The sequence below is a fragment of the Heterocephalus glaber genome, unplaced genomic scaffold, assembly GCF_053883595.1.
Source record: "Heterocephalus glaber isolate CG9 unplaced genomic scaffold, H.glaber_assembly_v1.0 deba00000347, whole genome shotgun sequence".
In the NCBI taxonomy this organism is placed as follows: Eukaryota; Metazoa; Chordata; class Mammalia; order Rodentia; family Bathyergidae; genus Heterocephalus; species Heterocephalus glaber.
This window is the reverse complement of record NW_028258143.1, coordinates 10,359,581-10,384,302: the sequence shown is the minus strand read 5'-3', so window position 1 is coordinate 10,384,302 and position 24,722 is coordinate 10,359,581. Positions and strand designations below refer to the sequence as shown.

Sequence of the window (24,722 nt, the reverse complement as noted above, 5' to 3'; positions counted from 1 at the left end):
CCATTCATCTGTTGATGGGCATATAAGCCATTTCCAAGATTGAGCTATTATGAATTGTGCTGCTATAAACATCGGTATGCATATATCAATGTAATATGATGACTTCAGCTCTTTCAGGGAGATACCCAAAAGCAGTATAGCCAGATCAAAAGGTATTTCTCCTTTTAGTTTTTAGAGGACTCTACTGATTTCTATAACACTTGTAATAATTGACATTCCAACCAACAATGTAGAAAGGTTTCTTTTTCCTCACAACCTTACCAGGCATTTTGAGTTTTGAGAACTTGATGATAGCCATGTTTTTTGGAATAAGATGGGATCTCAAAGTTGTTTCGTATTTTTTGTGTGTGTGTGCCAGGGATTGAACTCAGGATCTTGCGCTTGTGAGGCAGGCAGCAGCACCACTGAACTAAATCCCTGGCCCTCAATGTTGTTTTGATTTACATTTCTTTAATGGCCAGAGATGTTGAAATTTTTTTATGTACTTATCCTTTTATACTTACTGTCTATTAATTTAAATATCCCGTTTTAATTATTTTAAATTTGGAGAGCAGTCTAATTTTTTGAGTTTTTTATATATTCTAGATGTTAGTCCACTATCCAAGGAGTAGCTGGCAAAAATTTTTTCCCATTCTCTAGATTGTCTCTTCACTGTGTTAGTTATTTCCTTTGTTGTGCAGAAGCTGTTTAATTTGATGTAATTTCATTAGTTCATTGTTATTTTTTGTATAATTGTCATTCTCTTCAGAAAGTGCTTACCTATGACTATGAATTCAAGAGTATTATCATTTTTTTCTTCTGACAGATTCAGTGTTTCTATTTTTATATTTAGGTCTTTGATCTGTTTGGATTTGATTTTAGTACAGTATGAGAGATATGGATCTACCTTTATTCTTCTGTATGTGAATAACCAACTTTTTCAGTACCATTTGTTAAAGAGGCTATCTTTCCTCCAGTTTGTGTTTTGGCCTCTTTGTTGAATATCAGATGGCTGAAGGTGCCTGGGGTTGTTTCTGCACCCTCATTTTTATTCCATTGATCCACACATCTGTTTTTGTGTAAGTACTATGCTGTTTTTATCAGTGTAGCTTTGTAATAATGCTTGAAATCCCAGATTGTGATGCCTCCTTCTTTGCTCCTGTGGCCAGGACTGCATTGGCTGTTTTGAGTCTCTTCTGGTTCCATATAAATTTTAGGATTATTTTTTCTAGTGATACGAACAACACTGATAGAAGTCATTCTTGTTGATGCATGATGGAACCTCATTTTGGTTTTTATGATATATTACCTTTATGACTAATGATGTTGGCCATCTTTTCATGTGCTTATTTTCTATTTCTATATCTTCAAAATTTTGTAAAGTGTTAAAATCTTTAGCCTGTTTTAAAAATTGAGTTATTCATATTCTGGATATTTGTATTGTAGATAGGTCAATTAATTGGATATCTTATAAGCAGTTAGACAGGGACCCCTGAAGACGCCAGGCCTCTAGGCCCCAGTCCTCAAGGTGCCAGGCCTCCAGAAGCCACCACAGCAAGGAGCCAACATGGAGAACAATTGAGGCACATTCACTGGTTAGCATTATAAAAAGAAGAGGCACTGCTTCCTCTAAAGATAGATAGCAGTGATGGATATTCTAAATGGGAAATTCCTTGTATGTGACTTGTTTTCCCATTTGATTCCCCATTTAATCAGTATTACCTGGGTGACTGTACTTGTAATCTTATTGGTTGGTCGTGGTTTTGTCCCACCTCGTAAATTTCCATTGGATCTTATAGTTTTGTCCCACTTTGTACCAGCCTCATCACATGGCTTTCCAGTACCTCTTCTGTCTCTCTTAGAAGGTATCTTTCTCTCAATAAATGTTCCTACTCTTAACCTCCATTGCTCCTACAATTCATTCTTTGATTTTAGAGAACACAAATTTGCATTTCAGATATCTAGTAGGTTTGCGAGTTACGTCTATTTTCCCCTGTATCATTTGCACTGTATTATATTTATATATGTATATATATGTACGTATATATGGTTCATAAATAATTGTCACAGTGTGTGATTTCTCTTTTTCTCTGATTAATGGTGAGTTTTGAAGAGGAAATTATTTATTTTGGTGCAATAAAATTCACAAATTTTGTCTTATATCGTTCATGCTATATTGACTTTTGAATGTTAAACCAATCTTGCATCGCTGGAATAAAACCACTTGATCATGTTCTATCATCCATTTTTATGTATTCTTACATTTAATTTGTTAATAATTTGTTTAGAACTTGCATGTCTATGTTCATGAATATAATGGTTGGTGATTTCTTTTCATGTAATATCCTTCTTAGGCATCAGTATCAGGATTATCCTTGCCTTATGAGATAAATTGGAAGGTATTTTCACTTTATTTATTTCATTGATTCATTAACTTTAAGTTTGGTTTTGTTTCTTCCTTATATATTTGGAGGCATTCCTCAGTAAAGCCTTCTGGGCTTTTGTGGAAAGGTTTCTAATTGTAGATTTGAATTTGAATTTTCATTATTTTCTATAAGTTTTGGAAATTTGTATTTTTAGTGTATTTATCCCTTTCATCTAGATTGTGAGATTTATTGTATAAATTTGTTCATAATATCCTTTCATTATCCCTTTGTGTACTCTACAGTTATGCCCCTCATTAATTCCTGACATGTGTGCTTTATGTTTCTTTTTTTTCTTGTTCATTCTTCCTAATAAGATCATAAAAAGTTTTCAAATAAATAATCTTTAATTATATTGAAGTCTATGTATCTGTTTCCTGTTTTATTAATTTTTATCTTATCTTGCCTTGTTCCTTTTTTATATTTTCTTAAGGTTTAATTCCTTGTGACAAAAACTTGGAAATATATATATATGTGTATATATATTTATATATGTGTATACATATTTATATATATAAACTTGGAGATATATATATATATAGAGAGAGAGAGAGAGAGAGAGAGAAAGAGAGAGAGAGGGAGAGAGAGAGAAAGCATGCATGAGGGAGACAGCCAAAAAATATATATGTACACTTCAGGAAAAGAAAAACTTGTATAAATATTTTAATGCTGAATTTATTGAAGCACCATGAAATTAGTGCAGTTTACCTTTGGCCCCTACAATTACAAAGTAGTGGCCATTCGCTTCCAGATATTTGTTAGTACAGTGAACTACTGCTTGAGTAACCTTAGTCAATGAGATTGTCGCATATGCATTTCACTTTCTTCTCCAAGGGCCAACAGAGTTGTGGATTTTCTGTGATATACAACATCCTCTAGGCTCCCTATATGAGGGTAACACCATCAACTGAAAAAAAAAATCACACTGTTTTTCTTTCCCTGAAGTGTGTGTACATTTTTGGGCTTATTCTCTATATCTGTATCTCTCTCTCTATAATATCTATATATAATACCTATAATTTCTTTTAAGTGCTGCTTTACTTGCATTCTATACATCTTGCTACATTACATTTTCATTTCATTCATTCCAAAATATTTTGTAATTTTGATTTTTTCCTATTTAGACACACATTGCTCAATTTTTAAGCAATTGGTAGATTTTTCTAGTTATCTGTTGGCTTTTAAATTCTAATTTGATCTCATTGGGGTCTGAGTGCATTATCTATATGATTCAGTCCCTTGGGATCTATTGAGTTTTCTTTATGGTTAAACACATGAATTATTTTGGAAATGCTTTATATGCACTTGAAAAGAATGTGTTTTCTGAAATTATTGAGCATTGATCTATTTACTTCTTGTTTTTGTTTTTATGGTACCAGGGATCGAACTTGGGACCTTGTGCTTGCAAGGCAGGCAGTGGAACCACTGAGCTAAATCCCTGGCCCAGGTCTATATACTTCTTATTGGGTCACCTTAGGTAATTGAGTTCTTCAAATATTCTGAATCCTTAGCAATATTTTGTTTGCCATCCTTTCCATTTGTGAGAGCAGGTTTAAACAATCTCCAGGGATGATAGTGGATTTATTTAGATCTCTATTTTTTCCCTTAAGTTTAAAAATTTAGGGCCCCCATGTCAGTTAAACTGACTCATACCTATGATATATCCCCACTTACATGTAATACTTCCTGTCAAAGACTCAGTTTTGTCTATTATTAACATAATCACAGCTGTTTTCTTTTGGCTAATATTTGTTTGAGATTTGTTTGAGATTTTGTATCATCCTTTACCTCTATGTCCTTATATTTAAGATATTTACCTTATAGTGAACTACATCAGTTTCCCTTTTCATCTGTAATAAATGATTATACTTTTTTGACTTAAAACAGCAGAAGTTTATTTTCTTATTGTTGGGGGGAGTTTAGAAGTCCAAAGTGAGTCTCAGTGGGCTAAAATCAGGGTGTTGGGAGGGGTGCATTCTTTCACAGAGCTTGAGGAAAGAACCTATTTCCTTGCCTTTCTAGCTTCTAGAGGCTGCACACATTTCTTGGCTCACAGCCCCTTCTACCTCAAAGGGTCTGGTTAAGTCTTTCTAGTGATGCATCAAGTTGATGCTGACTGTCTGGCATTCATTTTACTTTTTTGGACTCTTGAGATTACACTGGGATAATCTTGTTTCAAGATCCTCACCTTTTTAGTTATGCTTGGTTTTATGATTTTTAGCAGTGATTTTAGAGATTTTAATATGTATACTTATAGTCTATCTTCAATTATTTTTATCACATACACCTTTTATAGCCATTGTATGCTAACTCTAATACCTGGGTCATATTAGTCTGTATCTATTTTTTCCCATTTTGATTACCAGTCTCATCTGCATGTGGAATACACATGCAGACACATAATATTGCACCTTCATTTACTCTTATCTCACCTAGACAGTGTTGTTCTCTGAAGTTGTAGTATATGTAGACTTCATTGTACCTACAGCTTTTTTATGTATTTCAAAATACGATCTTTGAAATTGATTTTAAAGGAGTTTCAGCAGAACCTGTACAGGTTGCCATGACCTCTACAACCATCCTAAAAACACAAGTCAGGAAATATTACTTATGAGGGAACAAAGTTAAAGGAACAGGTATAGGGCATGCCAGATAGATTGTGAGGGATTCTGGTGGAGGCATTGGCTTCATCTGATGAGTCACTATGTGGGTCTTTGCGACACTTTGACTTTTGTTTTCCTGTGAGTCTACTGGTTTCTTCATGGAAAAGTTTGTGAACCTTCTGGGCACCATGGAACTTCAACAGTAGACTCCATGGCCATCTAATCCGTCTGGGGCGTTGTTTGTACACTAGTCTCGTTCTCCAATTTAAATCTTTTCACAGTGGATTATTAGAGTTGGTTACTACTGATATGTGGCAGTAGAGAGGTGTTCAGCTGTGAAAAAATATAATTCAGGGTCTTCTGAGATTAACTACTGAATTGTGCAACTGAAATATTAACCTTTGTGCTTATAATCAATTCTGGAACTTTTGTGTTCCTTTGCAATCAATATTTATTTAGATTTGAAAGTGACCAATGTCACAATATGAATTCTATCAAGACTGAAGTCATGAATATGTCTTTGTTCTTTAAAAACTTCCATTTTTAAGATGTACTTTTTACAGTAACAACATAAACAGAACTTTCTCTTTTTCTATATCTACGATATTTATGAGGTAAATTTTGGAGGAGTTCAGCAGAGTGTAATAACAATTTTACTGGCTAGTATATTGATACTATATGTGATCACATATTCACAAAAGGAACTGAAGATTGTTTTGTCAAAAGGGAGAGAAACAATAGTAATAAGTAAATGTCTGGGATTTTTTTTAATAGAAATCAACTTTTATTCACTTAGGAGCCTTTCAAAGACATTGTAGTAATATTCCTGTAAGTCAGTAAGCTTCAGCTACTGGAAGATGTTATTGAGAGAGGGAGAGAAGTTTTCTTTTTGGGAAATAATTCAAGTCCTTGCTCCTTGGTTTAGATACTCATCATTCTCCTCAGCCTCCAAGTCTAGAGAAAGTTTTAAGTGAATAGTTTCACTCTTTCAAGATCATAAGTCACTAAGACATGTAAATGAATTATCTCCTCTGCAATTTGAATGAATGGTTTTAAAAACAACTGAAGAGGGCATGCATCTTCCTATAGGCAACTCCATCTGAATGAATAATCTCAGAGCAGATGTCCACCTAGGAAAGTTTTTCAGTCATGCAGATGAAATTCACAGAAAGACGATGGAGTAAGGCTCAGGTACAATGGGCTAGTTCAGGTGTTGCTGATGGATAGGTCACTGATTGGACATCAATGCTTGTTCATGTTACAGTGTTTCTGAGAGTGGTCAAACGGAAAGCAATACAATTCTGTACATATTTTATACATTTCTATTGAGCATTGGCACTTGCATTTTTTTGAACCTTTAGGGGGGACATTTCATGGTTTGTTTTTTATTGTGCTTTCCTTTCATTCTTATCACCCACTCAAGTAAGTCATTTTGCCTGATATCAAGTGATGACTGTTTCAAAGCATTAGCACCTAATAAGGAAAATGATACTGCCACAAACTCTGTATCGTATGCAAATGGTTATCTGAAAACAAAAGTTTAATATGGCATCTGTTGCATATTTGTTGGAAATGTCATGCTAGATTTTCTGTCATGTCATTTAATGTGTTTGATTTATTTGGAGGTGCTTTCCACATAAAACAAATCATTTCTTTGCAAAAACTAGTGTGACATGATTTTCAGAAAACTGAAAGGGCCTTATTACAATTTTAAATTAATATCTTGCAAAATTATGCACTCCATTAAATTTGTTCTTTCTCTTCTGTTCTCTCTCCTATGAACATTTCCTACACGAATTTTAAGTTCTTGGGCCCCTAGCTGAGGATGCTATTGGTTGATACAGTACATTGAGCTCTAAAATTATACCTTTTTTCCAAAATCTGATTCCTTCAGTTTGACTGTCTTCCTTGTCTCGCTGGAAGAACAAAATTCAAAGTCTGGGTACCTCAAATACTGTTTTGCATGTTTACAACAACTGATTTATATATTAAGATATGCCTGACTGTCTTTTGATATAGGTTAGGATAGACTGGTTCCTAATCACTTTGGGAACAGTTCCTTGAAAACTTTGTGATGGATTCTTTGATTTCTTTATAGGGATATAAAATTACCAGCATTGTTTTAGACTTCCACAGATTGGATTTTCAAGAGAGAGTCTGTAGTGGGCAGGGAGAGATCTCAGTGTCCCTTAATGGACTCACTAACAGCATTTTGGTTGGGACAGATCTCCTTCTGTGTTAGATGACTGCTTATAGTCCAGAGTGGTTAGTGGCCTTTCCCTTTCCCATGTTCCCACCTCCCCTTCCCACCTCCTAAATGATAGTTTCTACTTTTAGCAACCCCAAATGCCTACATGTAGTTTTAGAGGACACCTATGAGAGGTGTTCCTGGTCCAGGCTGAAAACCATTGACATGATATCTACACTCTACCAAAACCAAAAATGAACCACTAAACTGGCCAGTAAACATCTTTACTCTTGCAAAATCAGCATTAACCAACATCACGCTGACTGTGATAACCACTGTCTGTTGAACTTACTTAAAAACATAATCATTTCTCTGCAGTTTAGCCAGCTAGTTTCCTTCAGAAACTCAATATCCTATAAACATTGATCATTATAGTTAGTAATGGTTTCTTTTTTACTTTTTTAGTCCCCACACAGTTCCAAACTTCTTTTAGGCCTTGCCTAGAGCTTTGTGAGCCAAGTTTTGGCATCTTACTGTATTAGACTTTCATATGTTTGTTTTTTGAGGTGAATCCATAGATTTTCTGGGTTCATCTGAAGTGTCCCTTTGAAGACTTATGCTGTCTTTGCTGATGAAAAAACTCCTTTTTTTCTACTGTCCTTATGAAGCAGCAGGAGTATCTTCCATTTATACTTGCTCTGAAAGGTCATATTCAGCACTCCTCTGCTAGCTGAGTAAGAAACACAACTTATTTTCATATAACAAAAATGGTGTTGACAGGCTCTGAGATTTTATTAAAATGTTATTACTACCTTAAACTATAATAATATGGTGTTTTAGCCCAACTTGTACTTTGGAAATGTTTTGGGAGTTTGAAAAAATAATCTGAACATTTAAGTGTCACAAATTTTATGAATATTTCTTTTTGAACAATAGGAACCATTAATTAGAGCCCATTTATCTTATTTCCTTGACAAAAATTTTTCTTGTTCATCAATAGTTTTCATAGAGTGCTATTCATTTATTTGTTTGGTTATTTATGCAATCTAAATTCACCTTCAGTCTACTGACCTGTGTTCCAATTATGTCTATAATTTAATTCAGCTCAGTTAGACATATTGCAAATCATTACCTCTTTTCTAGCCAATCAGTATTTGATTTTTCTGAATTCAGCTTTTAACTGCCAAGAGTGTTTGACTATACACAAACACCTGTATATCTATTGATATAGATACATTGCTAGAGTCTATTTGTCACTATGAGGTACTTCTCCTGGATCTGTATTATTTTTGAAAGTAACAGAACTTTCAGAGATTTGAATATCACCTTTTCAATGGGATTACCATGAAGATCTGTAATTGCATATAGAATATTTAAAAAAAATTTTTTTTTCATACAGAATATTCTTAAGATGCTCATTCCTATTTAATGTATCTTATGCATGGAAGGGTGTCTCTTCCATTCTAGATCTCAGGACAGGTCACTTTGGTTTTACTTCTGCCTTCCATAATATGGCTATAATTGAATCATTGTACAGATCAAATGACCATGTCAATATTCCTGTAACAAAGTCATTAAAATAAGAAAATCTTTTACAATACATAGAGTTCCCTTTGAGATACAGGTCTACTATCGGTGGAATGAAAAATAGTTTGATGGGGGCCTATAGAATATTGATTTCTATTTTCCCAAAAGAATTAAAAGAATCATACCACAGAGATATATGTGCACCCATGTTTATAGCGGCACAGTTTGTAATAGCTAAAGCTTGGTAACAGCCCAAGTGCCCATCAACTGGAGACTGGATAAAGAAGTGTTTTTTTTTTTTTGTAAAATGGAGTACTACTCAGACACAAAGAATGAGAAACTAGAGTCATTTATAGCTAAATGGATGCATATTGAGGCCATACTCTTAAGTGAAATTAATAGGACACACGTGTAAATACCAAATAGTTTCTCTAGTGTGAGAAACTGAAAGTGTAAATAAGGATTAAAAGGTTTAATAACTAATAATTGATACTTTGAAATAGGAAAAGGTCCAAAGGGGTAGGGGTGGTAGGAGGAGATAGGTAAAGGAAAGAATGGAAAGGAAAAATTATGAGAAAAGAAAAATAAATGGAAATGAAGTCTATGTAAATGGGAAGGGTGGAGGGGTGAAGGGCACACAGGTAATGAGGAAAAAATAAGAACTAAGATACATCATGTACAGGTACAAGCACCCAATGATAAATGTAAATATATTGTATACCTAAAATATACCAATAAAAGAATTTAAGACAAAAAACAAAACAAAACAAAATATTGATTTCATTTGAAAAACAATTTTGTATATCGTAATTTAAGGAAACTCATCTCTTAGTATTAACTCACATTATTTTTCAAATTAAATTACATTCCATAATCTTTTCTGTAGGTTACTTATGTTGAATATGTAAAATAGCATTCAACTCTAAGATCACTAAAATTTTGCTCAGCTAGTACATTTGAATCAGTATTAACTATTTTTACTATGACTAGTTTTTTGTGACTCTCTTTTCCTTTTGGGAAAAGGAAATCCTCCCCTTCAGGAGAATGGGCTGTTGGCTCAGGCTACCTGAATTTGAAACCTTGCTCCATCATCTTATGGCTTATTTCACATCGGAGGCTCCCATTCAGCATCTGTCATCAGGTGAGTATTTTATGGCACCTTCCACTGCATGGCCAGTTGTCATACAGTATGACTTGTGGCTGCCAAATCCGAGGGTTTTCACCTGTTGATCATGTAACTAAGTGAAACTGTTTAGAGTGATGTATTGTTCAGTTTGTGTTAAAACCTGCCAAATTGTTGTATTTTGGGAATAAAGTGTTTGCTAAGATGAGCCATTTTTCAAGTAGATACAGATCTGTGTAGACATCCATAATTGTCTCTTGTTTTTTCATTTGATGACGGGGAGGGAAAGAGGAAGAAAAGGAGAGGAAGAAAAGAAAGAAACAGGTTTATCACAGATTTTCTTCCCTTTCTTGCTTCTCAGATATGACAAAACTTTTGCAGCTCTTAAAGGTGTTATTTAATTATTATTATTTTTTACTTGTGCAATTCCCAAGCCTTATTGTGAGCCCACCCTGTTTACATAGCATGTAAATTCCTACTCATCCTTTAAAACACATCCAGAGTGAACTCCCTTGAAACCTTTGCTGACTTTCCCATGTAGACCTTGAGCATTTTTCTCTTGTTTCTCCTTCACTCTCTGTATGTGTCCATTCTAGAAACAGTTCTAAGTCTTGATTATTTACATATCCAAAGAATGGATATACATATTCCAAAGAATTTATCACCTAAAAGACAGTGATAGTCATTCAAAAATTATGTAATTTGGAGTGAAATTGATCATGACCTTTGGGATGCTAGAGACATCAATAATTTTAGAACTACAAGAAATAGTGAAATTTTTTTCAGTTATGATTTTTTTTATTTTACAGATGAGGAAAACTGAGGACCCCTAAAGTCCTCTTTCCATTCTGCTGACTTGGTCATGTCTAGAATCATATGACGTATGATTGAATGTTTAAATTTTAAAATTACTATACTAAAGTATAATACCATTAATCCATCTTAAAGTACTCCCCTCCATCTCAAACACACTTATCTCATCATTCTTGCCACTTTCTGAAGGAGTTTTGGAAGTCCTTTATTGTGATTGTTGTTGTACTGTCTTTGCTGCTTCCATGTCCTGAATCAATTCAGTAACTTTTATGGTCATTTTGACTTTTTGAGAAGAGCTAGAAGTTGCATGGTGCCAGAACCCGTGAATAAGGTGAATGAGGACACGTTAGAATGGTTTTACATAACTGTCTTCCTGTTGGATGGACTCAGCAGAAACATTCACTGTTATTTTCATCATACATTGCAATGACACAAAAGAGGACTCCCAGAAGTGCTTCAGAAAGTGGCAAGAATGATAAGAAGTATGTTTGAAGATTATGTCAGCAGATTAAGGGGAAATATTCTGAGGGGGATTAATGGCAATGTATCTTTTACTACAATGCATTTTTTAAATTTTATACATTCACTGTGTATTTCGATCATACCTCACATAAATGAAATGGCTTTGGGTGGGCTCATTTGGAATAGAACCCACTTTAAGAAAGAGAGATGATGGCACTGGTCTGATTCATTCCTGAGCTTCCCAGAGAGGTTTACTTTGGTGTCAGCCTGATATGGTGATGGCCATCTCCTCAAATAGGTTTCACACAGTCCATCCGTTCTCCTTTCATTCTCTGTTTTAGTATCCTCTGGTTAGCATTTACATGAGAAGAAAAAATGTCAGCAGAGCAAAGGAAGGACCCACTGAAGAGGCTCTAACAAGTATAAGAACATTTTGAAAGCCAGGAGGATGATTTGAATAGTGTTTTAATGTAGTTGGCAAGCCAGTGGAGTTGTGTCTGCAGGCTGGGGTATGACTGTGAAGCTTTGAATGGCTAAGAGGAAGGCAGTAATTTCAGCACATGCTGTGATCTGTAGGGTGAGAATGAAGGGAGATTTCAGAGAAGGAAATGATAGCATCTTAAAACAGCACACTACTTCATTCTGGTTGCATATTCAGGCATGGTGGTTAAACTGTTATTGTAGAGAAATGGTTTATGCATATTTAGTGAGCTCCTGTTATTGAAATGAGTGGCTGTTACAATAACACAAAAGCATGTGTAGTTTCTGAGCAGTTAATAATTGTTTAATAAGCAATCCACTTGTAAACCGCCCTGAGTCATTGTAACTCTGGTAGAGATGGATTATTCTTCCCCATTATTAGAAATGTAATAAGAAATAGCTGGTAATGAGAGAAACACTTTAAATATAAGGGAGATGCTAATGGGGTAAACTGCCAATTACCCTCACAAAAAAATTTTCAAAGCTGACAGAAATATACTATGTGGGAAAGGAAGTGAGAATAGCCAGAGGAAATGCAATACCATGGATCCTTGGAGAATTAACTTCCTTTCATTTCCAAATAGACTTTAGCAATATATGTACAATGAAGCAAAGAGGATAGCTACATTGTGGAGCGGGGGCCAAAATATTTTGGCTGAAGTCCTCTTCTAACATAGCTTCTCTTGATTTCACAAATATACAGAGGAGGGGTAGAGAGTGTACATGTCTCTAGGTTGTTTCTCTTGGGAGGGTAACAAAATATTCAAAATGCTGTAATTTATTTTTGATAATCTAGTGTTAGAATCATCAATCAGAGAGAGGTACCAGGTCACCGGGAGTCCCACCCCATCCAGCCCATGCCAAGCACACTGGCGGGCACCAGCCAGAAGGTGAGGACCCCTCGCCACTGGCCATGCCCACAGCAATGATCCACTTAGCTGTGGGCACCTGCAGGACCACCCCCACCCCAGCCTCTTGGTTGTACCACTACCTGGTTCCACACTACAAAGACACAGGGGACACCAAAACACCGTTCTGGGTAAGTTGGAGGGATTATCACCTCTCATCAGAGCCTGGACTATCTTCAGGGGAAGGGCAGCTGGAACCTGCAGTACAACCTTGCAGAGTTCAACCCTACAGGATGACAGGGAGCTCAGCTTGGGACTTGCCACCAGAAATCTGCCTGAATCCCAAGGGTCTGTGACTGGCTTGCTGAGACTCACTGACATATCTGCACACTGCTGCTCACATTGTCTATTGTGAAAGCAGAGACATACCCTGACGGAGGCCCTTCATTTTCATTTTTGTTTTTTATTTCCAAAATTATTATTATGGGGATTATTTGCTCTTATTTTCAATTTTTTACTATCTCTTCAAGTTTTTATTTTTCTCTTCTTTTTTTTCTTTCTTTTCTCTTTCCTTTCTCTCTCTCTCTCACATTCACTCTCTTGCTGTCCCACATTGTTCTTCATCTCCCTTTTGTTCCTGTTCTGGCCATAATTTGGATTTCTTCTTTATTTTGGTTTTTTTTTGGTACCGGGGATCGAATTTAGAACACTGTGCTTGTGAGGCAGGCGCCGGAACCACTGAGCTAAATCCCTGGCCCTCGGATTTCTTCTTTACTTTCCTTTTATTCTCTTTTTTCTTCTCTTGCCTGTGTCCTTTGGCCTCACTGCTAACCTTCCCCTATCCTTCTACCTATCTATCCCTCCCTCTCCAACTCCTTCTAATGCCCCATCCCAAAGGGTAAAATTGCTATATTGAACAGTTTATTCACCATAAACATATGTTGGGTTGGTCCTTGATTTTGATTTAATTCATACAGTTAAAGGTGATAGATTAATAACTTCCACAATTTGTCATTTTCTAAGATGTACTTAATGCTATGGTGCTGTTGATTGTACCCCTTGGGCTAAGGTGTTGTAATTGATCTAGTCAGTAGTCCTTCCTGGTATAATGAAAATGAGACAGCCTCAGAGTCATTAGAGACTCAAATTCTAAGGACCAGCTATATCTGGAAGACACCTCTGAGAAGGAATCATTCCATAAGGGTTCTAATTACAAGCAACAAAGATACTTCCAATAAGCAATTTTGAAGTATCAATCCAAAAATTAAACCAAGGACAGTACCAAAAACAAAAATAAGAAAACATTTAAGCAAGGCACAAACTCAGACTTCCACCCCACCATGGGTAAATTCTGGGGGAAATGAGGTGGAAAAGTCTCATAATCAACCACCTGGACACCCTAAACTGATAGCACAGGAAGTAATAAAACAGATGAATGATGTTCTAAAACAATTCAAGGCAGAAATAATCTCCCAGATAAATACAGAGATGGTGATCAGAATAAAAGACATGATTAGAGGCTCTAGAACAGAAACAGACAAAAAAATAGATGAGCTCAGAAACATGAAGCCCAGCATAAGAAAGAAGCCATGAATGCCCAGCATAAGAAAGAAATGGAAACCATGATCGCCCAGCATAAGAAAGAAATGAAATCCATGAAACAGATTCAAACAGATATCCAAGAGATTAAAAACTCCATTGAAAGTATGCACAGCAGATTAAGGGAATGTGAAGATAGAATATCAGATATAGAAGACAGGATTGTGGTTAATGATCATGAAAACAGAGATTTCTTAAAAATAGTAAGGGACCAAGAGAAATCAATCCAGCAGCTGCTAGATGATGCAAAGAAGAATAACATAAGACTGATAGGAGTCCATGAAAAAACAGGAGATAGTTCAATTGACATTAAAAAACTGTTCACAGAAGTAATAGTTGAAAACTTTCCAGACAGAGGCAGAGAACTGCACATACAGATAAGTGAGGCATATAGAACTCCAACTAGCCATGATCACAAAAAAATCTACACATAGACATATAATAGTTAAGATCCCAGAAACCCAACAGAAGAACAAAATCCTACAAACAGAGAAAAGAAACAAATCATCTACAAAGGAAAGCCCATCAGAATCACAGCAGACTTCTCAGCACAAACCCTCAAGTCAAGGAGAGCCTGAAGTGACGTATTTCAAGCCCTAAAAGAAAATAACTTCCAACCTAGACTGTTGTATCCTGCAAAATTATCTTTCAAAATCGATGGGGAAATTAGATACTTCCACAACAAAGAACACCTGAGAAATTTCATGAACACCAAACCAGCACTCCAAGCAATTCTAAACAGTATACTAGAAAAAAACAGTGAAGGTCACAACTCCATGAGGCCCAACAGAGGGAAGCCACCAGGCAGGGTAAGAAACTAAAGGGAAGGGGGAAAAATAAGAAATAGAGGGGCTGGGGGGATTTAGTTCAGTGGTTTCGTCACCTGCTGTGCAAGCGCAAGGACCCAAGTTCAATCCCTGGTACCAAAAAAAAAAAAAAAAAAAAAAGAAAGAAAGAAAGAAATAGAAGAGCCAACAAAAGTAAAACATCATGACAAGGATGAGTCAATATCTATCAATTATAACCATCAATGTTAATGGCCTCAAGTCACCAGTCAAAAGAAATAGACTGGCAGAATAGATTAAGAAGCAAAATCCAACAATATGCTGTACACAGGAAACACACCTAACTCAAAAAGAAATTCATATACTGAAAGTAAAAGGATGGAAAACAGTTCTCCATGGGACAGAAATCCAGAAAAAAGCAGGTGTAGCAATCTTATTTGCAGATAAAGTAGATTTCAAACCAATACCAATTAAGAGAAACAAAGATGGTCACTACATCCTTCTGAAGGGAACAATCCAAGAGGAAGAGAAGACAATCATAAATATATATGCACCAAATATGAATGCCCCCACCTATATAAAACAAATATTAATGGACATTAAAAACCAAATAAGCACTAATACAATTGTAGTGGGGGAACCTCAACATCCCACTATCACAAATAGACAGATCATCTAGACAAAAAATTAACAATGAAATTTTAAAACTGAACCAAGCTTTTGAACAAATGGACTTAATAGATGTTTACAGAGTGTTCCACCCCACAAAATCAGAATACACATTCTTTTTGGCTGCACATGGGTCATTCTCCAAGTAGACCACATTCTAGCTCATAGGACATGTCTAAGTAAATGTAAAAGAATTGCAGTTACCGCCTGTATATTATCAGGCCATATTGCAATAAAATTGGAGATCAATAACATAAACCGCAAAACCTCCACAAGCACATGGAAACTGAATAACACTCTCCTGAACAACAAATAGGTCACAGAGGAAACTGAAGAAATTAGACAGTTTGTACAAGTGAATGATAATGCCAGTACAACATACAAGAATCTATGGGACACAATGAAAGCAGTTCTACACAGGAAATTCATAGCAGTGAATGCCCATATTAGGAAAACAGAGAGAAGTCAAATAAATAACCTAATACAGAACCTCAAGCTCCTAGGAAAAGAAGAGCATAACAAACCCAAAGCTCATAAAAACCAGGGAATTATAAAGATCAGAGAAAAATCAATGCAGTGGAGACAGAGAATGATACAAAAAATCAATGAATCAAAGTGTTGGTTTTTTGAAAGAATAAATAAAATTGATAAACCTTTAGCCAACCTTATTGAAAAAAGGTAAGAAAAGGCTCAAATCCATGCAATTAAGAATGAAAAAGGTGAAGTCACAACAGACCCAGAAGAAATCCAGAGGATTATCAATACGTACTTTGAGAACTTGCACTCTAAGAAAATGGAAAACACAGAAGAAATGGACAGATTCCTAGATACATATGAATTGCCAAAGTTAAATGAAGAAGATATAGAAATTCTAAGCATCCCAATTACAATGAGTGAAATTGAAAATGTAATAAAAACTTTACCAACAAAGAAAAGCCCAGGACCTGATGGCTTCACTGCTGAATTCTACAAGACATTTAAAGCAGAACTATTGCTATTACTCTTTAAACTTATCAAGGAAATTGAAAGGAAAGCAAGGCTTTCTAATTCATTCCTGGAAGCAAGTGTTATTTTGATTCCAAAACCAGGGAAAGACCCAACCCTAAAAGAGAACTACAGGCCAATATCCCTAATGAAATAGATGCAAAAATCCTCAACAAGATACTGGCAAACAGAATATAGATGGTCATCAAGGAGATCATACTACCTGACCAAGTCGCATTTATCCCAGAGATGCAAGGATGGTTCAACATATGTAAATCAATAAATGAAATACACTATATTAACAGAACCAAGGACAAAAACCATATGATCATCTCTGTAGATGAAGAAAAAGCATTTAACAAAATCCAACACCCATTCATGATAAAAACCCTACAGAAAATTGGAATAGAAGGTCTTTATCTCAACCTAAGTCTATTTATGAAAAACCCACAGTCAAATCATACTAAATGGTCAAAAACTGAAAACTTTCATGCTAAAATCAGGAACAAGACAAGGACGCCCATTATCACCACTCCTGTTCAATATAGTTCTGGAAACATTAGCCACAGCAATTATAAAAGAGAAAGAAAAAAGAAGGAATAAAGATAGGAAAGGAAGAAGTTAAACTGTCATTATTTGCTGATATGATATGATACTTTACATAGAAGACCCAGAAAACTCTCCCAAAAGACTTCTACACTTAATTGATAGATTCAGTAGAGTTGCTGGATACAAGGTCAACAGTCAGAAAACAATAGCCTTCTTATACACAAATAACAGACTCCCTGAGAGAGAAATTAGGGAAATAATTCCTTTCACAATAGCATCCAAAAAAATGAAATATCTAGGATTCAATCTAAGAAAGGAAGCAAAAGACCTCTACACTGAAAACTACAGCATTTGGAAAAAAGAGACAGAAGAAAATGGAAAGACATCCCTGTTCCTGGGTAGGAAGAACCAATATAGTGAAAATGGCCGTACTTCCAAAACTGCTATATAGATTTAATGCAATGCTGATTGAAATTCCAACAATATACTTCGCAGAACTAGGGAAAACAATACAAAAATTCATTTGGAAACAGAAGAGACCTAGAATAGCAAAAGCAATTCTAAGCAACAGAGACATGGCAGGAAGTATTACAATCACCAACTTGAAACTATACTATAAAGCTACTGTGATAAAAACAGCATGATACTGGCAAAAGAACAGACCTGAGGATCAGTGGAATAGATTAGCAGATGCAGAAACAACTCCAGACATACTCAGCCATCTCATCTTCAATAAAGGAGCCAACCACCATCATTGGAGAAGAAATAGCCTATTTAATAAATGGTGTTGGAAAAACTGGATTTCATCCTGCCAAAGATTAAAACTAGATCCATACCTATCAATGTTCACTTAAATAAGATCAAATTGGATTAAAGATCTAAATATTAAGACAGAAACACTAAACTTGCTGGAAGGTAAGTTAGGTAGAACTCTTGAAGACCTTGGCATAGGAAAAGACTTAATGAACAAAACCTCAGTAGCACGGGATGTAGCACAAAGAATCAACAACTGGTATCTCTCTTATTAAAAAGCTTCTGCACTGCAAGAGAAACCACTAACTGAGCTAAGAGACAACTTACAATGTGGGAAAAAATTTTCAGCAGCTGTACCTCAGAAAAAGAACTACTATCTAGAATATATAAAGAACTGAAAAAAAATCAGACCCTCCCCAAATTCAAAGACCCAATTCAAAAATGGGCATCTGAAATGAACAGATATTTCTCAGAAAAAGAAGTAAAAGCAGCAAGTAAATATATGAAAAAATGTTCAACATCACTGGTCATTTGAGACATGCAGATGAAAACAACACTGAGATTTCACCTCACCCCAGAAAGAATGGCTGCTATCAAGAAATCAACCAATAACAAATGCTGGCGGGGGTGTGGGGAGAAAGGAACCCTTCTCCATTGTTGTTAGGAGTGCAGACTGGTTCAACCACTGTGGAAATCAGTATGGAGATACCTCAAAGAACGAGGACTAGAGGTCCCATTTGACCCAGCTGTTCCCCTGCTGGGTATCTTCCCAAAAGAATTAAAAGAATCATACCATAGCGATATATGTGCACCCATGTTTATAGCAGGACAATTTGTAATAGCTAAATCTTGGAAACAGTTGAAGTGCCCATCAAGTGGAAACTGGATAAAGAAGATGTGTTTTTTTTTTATAAAGTGGACTTCTACTCAGCATAAAGAATGAGAAACTAAAGACATTTATAGCTAAATGGATGCATATTGTGGCCATACTCTTAAGTGAAATAAATAGGACACACATGTGTAAATACCGAATAGTTTTTTCTAGTGTGAGAAACTGAAAGTGTTAGTAAGGTTTAAAATGATTAAAATGAATAATTGATAATTTGAAATAGGAAGAAAAGCTCCAAAGGGGTAGGGGTGTTGGAAGGGGAAAGGGAAAGGAAAGAAGTGAGCGGAAAAATTATGAGAAAAAAAAATGGAAATGAAGTCTATGTAAATAGGGAAGAGGGAGGGGATGAAGGGCGCACAGGTAATGGGGAAATAATAAGAACCAAGACATCTCGTGTACAGGTACAAGCACCCAATGATAAATGTAAACGTATTGTATACCTAAAATGTACCAATAAAAGAATTTAAGAAAAAAAAGAGAAAAGAATCATCAATCATCCCTAAATAGTTACTATTGACTATTAAGTTTTTTAAATGGTTTATGAATTAAAGTTATATATAGGTACAATATATGATCACTCTTCTCATACTCATGAGTAGCCAAAACCTAGTATAATTTGTCTACTATGAAATATTAAGTAGTCCACTAAATATTTAATTTACCTGCTGAACTGCAAGAAAATAGTTTATAGGTAAGAGACTTTCCTCTTCACTTAGAGGGACACTTGTTGTATAATCATATTAATTATTAATACCATTATTATTTTTTTGGTCTTTATTATCACCTTATAATGGGAGTACTAGAAAACATTTTTCCCTCAACAAATAGAGCTAAAGTCTATCAATCTGAGTCAGTGCTATTATTTTTCATAGTAAATCTAAGCTCATAAAAAGTGTGAGCCATGATACAGATCAAAGAAAGGATGCTTTTTTATGCAAACATTTGATTATCTAACAACATTCTCAGTATTATGATTCCTATTCAGGGTTTAAGAACTACCATGGATCATATCACATTTCCTGGAATATACATACATAGATTTTTAAAAAGACTTGGTTTGTTCTGTCCAAATTTTCAATAAGCATATAATAAATTAATGTAATAGGCATTCAAGACTATGATAAGAAGGAAATGGCAAAGGTATCACCAAAAATCTAATTATAGCCACTGTGATTAAGTCTTAAATTTGGTGCCGATTTTTCTAACATCAAGACTGGGAAGCATATTATAATTTGTTGCAAAATTCCGGCTATCAGGAAGGAGGGAACATGCCAAGTTTTAAAAGTTTATCTGTTTACACTAAATTTTAAAAGAAAGTTATAAATAGAAGTATGTATAGAGGACTTTGGGGATTTTAAAAGTTAGATGTCCACAATAGCTGTTTTATAGAAAACATGGGGATGCTTTTTATGTAGCTGTTTATTACAGGATTTAAAAAAATGAAATAATATACTTTTTAAAGTCAGAGTTTATGAGAGAAACAAAACCAATTGGCTTCGTGTATGTGTGTGTGTGTGTGTGTGTGTGTATTTGTGTATATAAGTATGCAAGTAATTTATTACAGGAATTAATTCACACAATTATAAAAGTTAAGTAGTCCTATGACATGCTATTTGCAAGCTGGACAACGAAGAAAGCCATAGGTGTGATTCAGTCTGAATCTTAAGGCCTGAGAATCCATGAGGTAGGACTATGTTGGTCTAAGTCCTGGTCTGCATCTGAAAGACCAAGAACCAGGAAGGCTGATGTCCAAGGACAGGATAAAATGGTGTCTCAGCTCAAGCTGAGAGAGAGGGTTTGCCATTTTTATACCATTTATTCAGGCCCTCAAAGGATTGGATGATGCCCATGTGCATTGGTGAGGGCATTTGCTTTACTCAGTTTACCAGTTTTAATGGTAATCTTTTCTAAAGCATCCTCACTCACACCTGAGAATAATACTTATTCAGCTCTCTGGGAATACCATAGTCAAATTGATACATAAAATTAATATCAAATACTCCTATGCTGCAGAACTCCATAATATGATTTCTTATCATAGTTAACATAAAAACTTTTATACAAGGCTTGATGTGATATGGCCTCTGAATGGAATGTAGTGCATTGGAAAGGCATGCTTGAGGAACAATGTCTTGGTCATTTATAGCTGTGTGATTTTCAGCTGTGCTCAGTTTCTTCTTCTGCAACGATGTTCCTTAGAGCTATTATGAGAGTGTTGTGAATAACTTTGTATGTGTAGATGTTGAGGCTCTCTATTAGTTAATCACTGCATCCCTTAGTACCACTGATATAAGCAAATGTGCTGTGCCACATGCATGTCTTCTTCACTTGAGATTTATCCATAAAGATGTTAATGCTGGAGAAGATAGAGGTGATTATTACATTAAAGCCATGACAATCAATGTTAATATCAAAATTTCAGAGATGTTTCAATGATGTTATATTGTTTTTCACAATAGTCAGAGTGGTAAGATCTTGGGCATTAGATTTTTGGGGTTTTTTTGTACTGGGGCTCAAACTCTGGACCTTACGCTTGTGAGGGAGGTGATGGAACCACTGAGCTAAATCCATGGTCCCAGACAATGTAGGTTTGAATTCTGCTTCTCTTGCTTCCTAGCTGCATGGTCCTAGGCACTTTATATAATCTTTACTTATCCATTTGTAAAATGTGAGCATAATGCCTGGCTCTTAGGCTGTGATAAGACTAAGAACACATCTGAAAACAGCTCAATGTAAGGCGTATATATATAGGAGACTTAATATATGATTATGAGAGATGACACTGTATAGCAGGAGAAAATAAAACTATATTCAGTCATTTTCTTTTTTAAAATAAACTTAATTTTAGAATAGTTGAGATTTTCAGAAAAGATAGAAGGATAGTACAGAGCATTCATATATTCCCAATACTGACTTTCTCTAATGGTAATGTTTTATATCACTATAGTACATTTTCACAACTAGTGAACAAAAACTATTATTACCAAATCCTGTTCTTTATCCTGATTTCATAGTTGTTCCTTAACTTCTTTTTGCTGTTGCAGAATCCCATCTAGGTTACCAAGTTATATTTAGTTTCCATGTCTCCTTAGACTCCCTGGATGGTGGCAGATTCTCAGTGTTTTCCTATTTTTGATAACCTTGACAGGTTTTTTTCAGTACTGGTGATTGAACCCAGGGCCATCTCTGTGCTCCGTCTTTAAGCTACACCCAGACCACTCCAGTTTTGAGGAGTTAATGATCAGATATTTTGTAGAAGGTTTCTTATTTTGGATTTGTCTGATATTTTGTTTTGCAATTAAATGGCAATTTTGGGAAAGAGACCACAGAAGAGAAAGTGCTTTTCTCAACACAATAGATTAAGGGTACATACTATTGATATTACTCCTTACTCTGGATATTATGTTTTCACCTTTTTGAATTGGTTGAAGTAGTTTTGGGAAGGTACCTACAATCTAAAGTTACTTTTCAAATTTCTCCCCATGTTATGCTGTGCTTATTAGAAGTTGGTTATTAAACATAGCCCAAACTTAAGGGTTGGAAAATTATAATACACATTTGGAGAAGAGGAATGGAGAAATATTTACCTAAATTTGAATTTTTATGCATGGGGAGATGCATTTCTTTGGTTCCAATTATTTACTTGCTCAAGTGTTTATGTTATCATGCACTTGTGAATGTGTACTTTAAACTTTGTTATTACCAAATAGTGTGTATTAGCTTTCTCATTGTTGAACACAATACCCAACGCTCACAATATAAAGGAGGAAATATTTAATGTAGCTTATGATTCAAGGGGATTCAGTTCATGGTAGCTGGTCCTTAGTGGTGGTTTTAGTTACTTTTCTCATTGCTAAGACAAAATACCTGACACACAAAGTTAAAGGAGGAAAAGTTTATTTAGCTCACAGTTTGTAGAGATTTCAGTCCATAGTCATCTGTCTCCAAGGGAGTGTGGCATGGCAGAGGGGCATGACAGAAGAGAAACAGTCCATGACAGGGCAGGCAGAAAGCAATAAAGCAGTGAATTAGTGAAGCAGCAGCAGCAGCAAGCCTACGTTTCCCTCTTCTCCTATCCAAGCTTACAAGCCTTTTGGGTGGGGCCATCCACACCCAGGGTGGACCTTCCCATTATCCATATGCAGAAGTATGCTAAACAAATCAGTGAACTAATTTAGTTTACCACACTCTTAATCTATTTATCACACCCTTAATCCATGTTCACACACCCTAGATCTAGCTACCTCTGAAAAGCTCCACCTATAACTGCATGAGGCTTTGGAGGGACATCTAGATACAAGCTATAACAGTGGAGAACATCATGGTAAAGTATATGGTAGAGCAAAGCTGTTCAGTTAATGATGGCCAGGGAGAAGAGCAGGGGAACAGTCCCAGAGAGGAATGGATGAAGGCCATGTCTCCATGGCCCACCCATGCAGACATACCCAGTAATGTCCCCTACTAATTTGCTAGGCATTTCTTACTCCAACGAAGTTGACAAGTTGACATATAAGGATTAATTGCCACAATTCACCCTTTGTCAACTTCATATACAAATATAGATCCTTAAACCATGCTTAATTTCAAAATAAAGAAATTGGAAAGTTCATAATTCTGCCTAACATAATATAACTGGAAATGCAATAATCTCTTCACTAAAGTCTCAACTAGTCCAGCATTTTTCAAAAACCAAGATCTAATTCTCTTCTGAGACCTACAGCAAACTCTTAGCTATGAATCTTTGTAAAAAATTAAAGCAAGTTACATAATTCCAAGGTACAGTGATATATGGTAAACAGTCCCATTCCAAAAGGGAGGAATAAGGAGATGGAAAATAGTTGGACTAATAATGCAGGACAAAAAGCCAACAGAGCAAAGATTAAATCCTGAAGTTCCATTTTCATCTTCTGGGGAACATGGTAATAAAATGTGAGTTCAAAGTGGCATGGGTGGCTCTACCTCTATTGCCTGGCCTATTGCAGCCCACACAGCCTCTCTCTTGGGTTGGCTCCACTCATAGTCTATAGCTTTCCCCTATTGATATTCCATGTTCCTGGCATCCCTGACTTCCTGGGTTCTCTACTACATCTTTAGATTTATTCCCACAGTTTCATGTGTTGCCCCCTCAGGGGCTCCTTGCCTGGCCTCTGAGGCCTTCTGCTGAAATCTGAGTGGAAGCCTCCTTGACCCCATGAATATTATATTCTGCATGTCGGTGAAACTAGCATCATGTGGAAAACCCCAAGGTCTGCTGTCAGTGAGAGCAGTAGCCAGGCTCCCTTGAACCATGAGTGCCTAGATGGCTAAGGGAAGTAAAATGAATCCCAGGGAGACAACAGAGGCCTTTTTCAAGCAGAGGTCCCAGGAACTCTCTTCTCAAATGAAAGTCTGATATTTTTTTTAACCCTTGAGCCTGCCATGGATAGGGTTATGCTGATTCCCGAGATGCTCCATCTTCCTTCCTGTCCCTGTGCAAAGTACTTGGTTTCTTTTTAACTCTTCAACTCTTTAGCATCCACATCCCCTTTGGCTCCAACTTTACAGGAATTATGATTCCTCTGGACTATAATTTATGTTTTTAAATTTTTTTCTTCTCTGCCTTTTGCCCCTGATTCTAACTATGAATATGGATAAAAGGAGCCAACAGTACTCATGCTACAGCTTGAATGTTGGGGTGTCTTTAAATTTCCTCTGCCTGAGTAATTAGTCTACTACCCTTAATCTTAGACTCCTACAAAGTCTCAGAACATAGTTAAATGTAGACAAATTTTCTGCCCTGTAGTCCAACTGCCAGTGAAGTCATTATTCCCAACTGAATCCTCCTGAACTTGTTCTTCCTTGTGCACATTCCTGTCAGCATTATGGTCTTCTGGGCTCTGACGAGAATTACCCATCAAACTCTATTTTCAGCATTCTGGGGCTTTTCTAGCTCACTTCTCCAAATCCTTCCAAACTCCTTCTGAAAACTTGTCCCAAAATCTTGTGTGCCACAGAATCATGTATAGTCATGGCAGCAACACTACTCTGGTACTGTTTTTCCTGTATTAG

General features: G+C 35.9%; 1 protein-coding gene across 9 annotated transcripts in view; it reads left to right on the top strand.

The window, feature by feature from the left end:
* Window positions 1-24,722, top strand: part of Thsd7b (thrombospondin type 1 domain containing 7B) — a 1,329,200-nt gene that overhangs the window by 384,021 nt on the left and 920,457 nt on the right. For 2 of the 9 annotated variants that reach the window (XM_087197681.1, XM_087197682.1), the window contains one exon: window positions 9,744-9,861. The exons of 6 other annotated variants lie outside the window; for them this stretch is intronic. The gene's annotated coding sequence lies outside the window, so the exon portion shown is untranslated. Of the gene's footprint in view, window positions 1-9,679; window positions 9,862-24,722 lie in introns of those variants that run through there. One more of the 9 variants, XM_087197685.1, reaches the window with a different exon arrangement.